General features: G+C 36.3%; 1 pseudogene across 1 annotated transcript; it reads left to right on the top strand.

The window, feature by feature from the left end:
• Positions 1-2,105: 2,105 nt before the first annotated feature.
• LOC143582654 (uncharacterized) lies at positions 2,106-6,435 on the top strand (annotated as a pseudogene). Its single transcript, XR_013144008.1, has 11 exons — positions 2,106-2,455; positions 3,421-3,507; positions 3,589-3,680; positions 3,761-3,880; positions 3,946-4,062; positions 4,146-4,273; positions 4,357-4,444; positions 4,562-4,623; positions 5,503-5,543; positions 5,722-5,838; positions 6,100-6,435. The product of XR_013144008.1 is annotated as an uncharacterized LOC143582654 (transcript).
• Positions 6,436-6,869: the final 434 nt, after the last annotated feature.

Here is a 6,869-nt window from a genome sequence, read left to right as displayed (position 1 = left end):
CCTTTATTTTCAAACCCTTTAATTAAGACATGAGAGTTTTGAGTCTCGCCCCTCGCAGGCTTCCCACATCTATTTGGCGGGATACGAAATCCCAATTTCAAAACTTTGATCTTCCTTTTCATAACCATAACTTGGTTATTCGACTCGTCCGCTATCAAGAATTTTCCTTTCAGCCTATTATACGCAATTAGAGTGCATAGCTCCTAATACAGTCCTTTGGATTCGATTCCCTGATTTCCGTCTTCAGTTCAGATCTTTTTATCTGTAAGGATCACAGTTGAACTGATCAGCAATTTTTGATCGATGACTCTTGCGATCAGTGGCATTTTGTTTAGGGTTATTGACTTTCGATCACTTGAACTTGGCTCTGATATCGATTCAAGTTCAATATTAATAGCAAATTGAATTAGATCACCCCAAAACACTTTTATTATAACCAAGACAAATAACCGATACACTAAAAAACTTGATTACATAAAATCCTCCTACCACCATGAGTTAATATAGGTAAATAAGGTTATACTATATCGTTAGCTAACTTATTACAACTCAAATTCTAATTGTTGGACGTTAGGGATAAACCAACCTGTTTAAACCAATGTATCCATCGAATTGTTGATAAAGACGACACAACTCATAACCGACTTGGTGGTGTTGGTAAGCCTAGCAATACAAAAATTAAATTTTATGGAAGCATTAAATTGTGGTTCTTTTAGTGCTTCGACTCGAAGCATTAGCTTCTAGCTAGTTCGGTGGATAAGATGTATTTGTCCTTGTGGTTTGTTAAGGTTGCTATTTCAATTTAATAATTTAAAATTTGCAACTTCAATACCTTTTATTTAAGGAAAGAACTCTAATGATGTTAATAAGGTGGAGTTAATTGCGACGGAAACGAATTGTTGATAAAGACGACACAACTCATAACCGACTTGGTGGTGTTGGTAAGCCTAGCAATACAAAAATTAAATTTTATGGAAGCATTAAATTGTGGTTCTTTTAGTGCTTCGACTCGAAGCATTAGCTTCTAGCTAGTTCGGTGGATAAGATGTATTTGTCCTTGTGGTTTGTTAAGGTTGCTATTTCAATTTAATAATTTAAAATTTGCAACTTCAATACCTTTTATTTAAGGAAAGAACTCTAATGATGTTAATAAGGTGGAGTTAATTGCGACGGAAACGAAATCAAATACCGAAATCACATATTTTAAACTATTGAAATGAAATAACAATTTCTAACAAACAACATGGGCGAAAACCACACTTTTTAATAAACTTTATGGACGGAAAACCACATTTTACTCTTATGGAATCATTCGTTTTTCTAACATCTAAAATTTCACTTTGCCTTTATGCATGTAAGAGAAGTGGAAGTGGTCTTCCCAATTCCCCGAAGCCACCTCCGCTCGTTCGATACCAATCACCATGGGGTAGTTGGTGTTCCAGCCTCTCTGCTACCACTCTTCTCGATTTGCTCTCGCTTCTTCTTTGTTTCCTTTCCGAATCAAGAGTGTTTTTCTTTCTCGGGCCAAAGGGACACAAAGTGGTACTCCCAACTGTCCCAAGACCTCCTTAACTTATCTCAAGACCACTCCCTCCTTCCTAGCAACTTGAACTCCTTGCACACATATCTATAAAAAAAGACATATCATTAGACCAATATGCCACCTTCATACCTTGGGATAAGCAAATAGTATCGGTACCAAACCGGTATCGAAACAAGCATTTAGGTATCAGTACCAAGTTTAAAAAAAACGGGATATAGAAATTTGAGATTGATATCATTTATTGAATTTTTGTCTATGGTATCGGTATCATACCGTACCATCATCAAACTAAGTATTTTTGATAGTGACACCAAGCGTTTAGAAAAATGGGAATTTAAAAATTCAGGGTCGTAAATTCGTAACCAAGCTCACCCAGACCCAGTCACCCCTATTAATAATAGCTACGACCACTCCTTAACCTGACGCGTGAGATGGCAACTGGAGATGACATGTAATCCTATGATTGGCCCCGATGACAAAACAAATAACAAAAGTAGACTAGACCAGAACAACTAGACAGATCTCCCGTACTCTCTCTCGTTTCCAAAACAACATCGTCAGTCGCCATGGCAGCTCGCAAACGAGGAGCTTCAAAGCAACAACCCTCCGCCGCCGAACCAAATTCCAAATCACCGGAATCCGCCGTTACTGACCCAATTATCACTCCATCAAAACCCACCAAAATCCTCTTTTTCTCTTTAATTCTATTTCTTCCGTACCTTTACCTCATATTCTATCACTACACGATTGAATCCGAGTTGAAGAGATCCATCCTTATCAATGCGTCACTCAGCTTCGCTGGGTTCTTTGTTACCCTAATGATGATTCCGGTGGGTCCAGATACGTTCTCAAACGGAATTTGTTTGGCTATGATATTAATAAGAAGGGTACACCTCAAGGTCTTGTTAAAGTGTAAGTTGTTTCTTTATGGCTTATAAATTGATTTAATTTGTGTGATTTGATGACTGATGGAATCATCTTGTAATGTTAATTTGAGCCCTAAATTACTGATACTTTGTTAGGTGTTTTTTGCAAGTTCTATATGTGACTATTTAATAAAATGTGTATCATTTTTTATATGAAAGAATGATTAGATTTTGTATATTCTTGCATAACCTAGAACTTTACACCTAACAACACACTGTAGGGGTGCCAACGAGCCGAGCTTGACTAGGCTCGAGCTCGAGCTCGGTTGGCGAGTCATTATTTTGAACTCAAGCTTGGCTCGGGCTCGACTCGTTTATTGTTTGTTATATGATTTGTATACATTATCAATTATTTTACATGTTTATTAGTTATAATTTTTATATGCAACAGAATTGATACAATTTAGTCAGTTTTATCCTAAAATTTATATATAATAAATATTATTATAAATAATAGGCTAGTTTAGGCTCGCGAGCCAGCTCGAGCTCAATAAGTGGAAGCTCGGTCTGGAGCTCAAGCTTGTTTATTGAACAAGCTTATTTTAAGGCTCAAGCTTGGGCTCGAGCTCGTTTAAGCTCAGCTCGATTCGAGCTTTAAACGAGGGATCTTGAGCAGCTCACGAGCTGGCTCACATATGATTATGAGTCAAGCCTTTAAAATGTGTGTGTATGTAGTTTAGGTTTTTGTGATCTAGTTTGTGTTATATGTGTGATTTTGGTGTTAAAGAACGTTGCTTAGATTCAAAAGAACATTTTGATACCTATATAAACAGCTCATTTGCACCCCTAGAACATAGTGGAGGATAATAAACACATGCGATAACAAAAATTCAGAATATGTGATCTACCATGAACCTATTATGTTATGGTTACTATTCGTAAACTAGTGCCCTGTTTGTATCTTTAAAATTTTAGAATATTTCTGTTCTGACACTGCTATCTTTCTTGCAGGCCTGAATCCCTTGGTATCGTTGTGGAATTGTTTTCTTGCTTGTGGCGATATTGTTTCAGTATTTTAATTTCACATCAGATTCACTTGTATGTACACTTGTTCTACATGCTGCATTTTTATGATGAAAAGGGAAAATGTCATTTGTTATGTTTTATGTACACATGCAGTGGCTTGTTGAGTATAATGCTGCTTTAGCATCTGTGTGCTTCATGATTTTGCTTGGGTTTGTGGATGATGTTTTGGATATTCCTTGGCGAGTGTGAGTTTACTTATTTCTTTAAATTCATTTTGTTTTTGTTTTTATGTTTTTAAATGCTTTAATTTTGCTTGTGAAGGCAGGAAACTAGTACTGCCATCAATTGCTGCCCTCCCTTTGTTGATGGCGTAATGCAGGGCATACAACAATTATGATACCGAAGCCACTTGTTGAATATGTTGGACTCGAAATCTTGGATCTAGGTAATTATGAAGTTGTTCCTTTAAGCTATTGTTAAACACATTTTGTTAACACGGGTACTTAACAGGATGGATCTATAAGCTATATATGGGACTTTTGGCTGTCTTTTGCACAAATTCAATCAACATCCATGCTGGAATCAACGGCCTTGAAGTAGGTCAAGACTGTTGTTATAGCATTTGCAGTAAGCTTCGATCTTATCTAATTTCATTTGCATGTGAAATGTATTAAGAATAAAGTTGAGTTTGTTTTAATGGTGATATGCAGATTTTGATTCACAATATAATGCAAATTGGGATGTCTTCCAATTATGAAACCAGGCAGGCACATGCGTTCTCCATATACCTTGTTCAACCTTTACTTGCAACTTCATTGGCGCTGCTTTCTTATAATTGGTATTTATATATTATTATATTACTCTGTTTTTGGTTTGATTTTGGTTTTCTGCATCATATGTAAGCAACACTTCATATTTTAGGTACCCATCTTCTGTTTTTTGTTGGCGACACCTATACATACTTTGCAGGAATGACAATGGCTGTTGTTGGTATTTTAGGCCACTATAGGTGCGTTTGTGTGATCTGCTGCAATTATTTTATGTTACAGATATTTCGTGCTTTTTGTAATAAAAGTTCATTTATTATTGATTAAGTAATACGTTATGTCTACATTCTCTTTGACAGTGAGACGCTCCTAATATTTTTTCCTTCCTCAAATTATAAATTTCCTACTGTCACTTCCTCAGGTCTGATCTCTGTTCTCTTTTATTTAATTCGGGTATTCGTATTGTAGAGTAAATGTTGGATTCAAATAAGGGTTAGTAATGCTTTATGATGTGATATCAAAGGTTGGATCGAGTTGACCTGGTCAAAACCTTTGAAATCAACATTGAAAACAAAACTGCAATGTCAGACCTGTCGATATGTGAAACTAGGAGAAGGGTTAGCAACCAACTACTTTAATCTCTAGAAAGAAATTAATCCACATAGATTAACGGAAACAGACACCATCTATAAAGGCAAACAAAATTTTAAGAAGACAGCATAGACTCAGTTTTAGCGTTCATTAAAATAGGAGGTACAAGGCATCTCTCTAGGCAAGAAATAAATCAAAGCTGGAAATGAGAGGATTTGTATTTCTAGTACAAATATTTTACCCAATATTAATATAAAGAAAACCAATCTGTATTCTTTGGGACCACTTTCTGCATCACTTCTTAAAGCTGATCTCCTCTCATGTTTGTGTAATGTAGCGCGTGCTTGATCTATGAGAAGTGTGTTTTCTTCTAATTTCAATGCTCAAGACTGTTATATAGCCAACAGTCGGTTATCACTATCACTATTATTAGTATTTAATAACATTTAAAGCTATAACACTCTATCGAGAAAATGAAATATAGAAGACTACCAAGCAGCAAGCACATATTGACATGTGGAAAAACAAAAGGGGATAAATTGCTTACAAAAAACTGAAGTTTAGGGTAAAAACATTGAGAAAAAAAAAGTTTGGGTTAGATGTGAATTTGGTGAAACGTTGTGGATTAAACCATTGTTTAGCCTTATTATTGTTATTAAGATTTAACCCTTCAAATAACTAACAACGATGCTCCATATTTTTTTTACAGTTGGCAGGCATTATTCCTTGTCCACGTCATCGGCTGCCAAGGTAAGAGTAGGGGATTTTTATTTCTTTCTTGTGCTAAACCGTCTTCACTTGGCATGGAAAAATGGGCGGGGTCGGGTGGGTTGGTTAATGGGTCGGGTTAGGTTGGCGTGAAACACTATTTGTCTACTTTTTTAGTTCTTTGATAAATTTATATATATATATATTTGATTACTACCAGGTTTGACCCTCAGACGGGCCTGCTGACTGGGACAAAAGACGGGACACTTGTGAATGTTTCTTTGAGATTATTTGGTCGCAGATCTGAAAAGTCCCTATGCATCTTACTTTTGGCTATCCAGTTAATATCTTTAATTTCCCTTCCATAAAAAAGTGCACCTCTGAGAGGTTGGCTAATGGGTCAAACATGGGATACCCATCGGTCAAAACCACAGTATATTTCATTCATTTATTGATACTGGCTGGGTCATCCTGGAGCAGTTTTTGTCTAATTTTTTTGTAAACGGTTTTTGTCCAATAAGTACTAGAAGTCTAGGACACAACATATTAAGATAAAAGGAAAATAATAATTTAATGCGGTAATTAATTTTGAATATTGGCAGGCCCTTGGTTGCTGCTTCTGCTTTTTTCTGAGGTGGATCCTCACTGGTTGGTATAAATGAGGCTATTATTATTATTACGAGGTTTCGAGAGTTTTTGGTTATATATCGAGTTTGAAGAGCGTGTAACTTGAAAAGGAAAAGTAGGTGTTGTATCATATGACTGGATTAGTTTAAGCACACATGATCTTTTGATGTCTCTTCATACAAACTAAATTCAGTATGTTGCTCAATTCATAGGAAAAACCAAAATATATTTGATCTAATGTGTTTGCTTTATAGTCTTTAACCAAACTGAACATTTGCAACTTCCCATGTTTGTACACGGTATTTTCTTTATCTATATGTTTTGGGAGCTGAGTTTCTTGAGTTGTTTATGTTGCTAAGACTTGAGATATATTGTTGTCCCAGCACTAAAGCGAGCCAAGCGTCAGGCGTGGCTATTGCTTATTCGCATCATTCACCATGGCCATCGATGTCTAGATCTTCACACAGAAACCATGATGTCACCCCCCCCCCCCCCACACGCATATTTTCACCATGTGAGTTTCTGTCTCCTATATGTCTAAATATTCTTGAGTCTTCTTTCTGTCCCCTTATGTACAACCCATACATCGGCCATGTCTTCTACTCACTATCCTTTGGGTCCATGGAATAGAGTAATAGACCCAAGTAACAATGCATCCACGAGCTACCACTTGCCCCAACGTTATGATATTACTAAATCCATTCGTAAGCTTAACATTCATGCCACTACACCCTTCATTCC

Source organism: Bidens hawaiensis, unplaced genomic scaffold (genome assembly GCF_021521415.1).
Source record: "Bidens hawaiensis isolate Kalapana, Puna unplaced genomic scaffold, B.hawaiensis_p1.1 tig00031832_1, whole genome shotgun sequence".
NCBI classification, from domain to species: domain Eukaryota; kingdom Viridiplantae; phylum Streptophyta; class Magnoliopsida; order Asterales; family Asteraceae; genus Bidens; species Bidens hawaiensis.
This window is presented reverse-complemented; position numbering and strand designations above follow the sequence as displayed.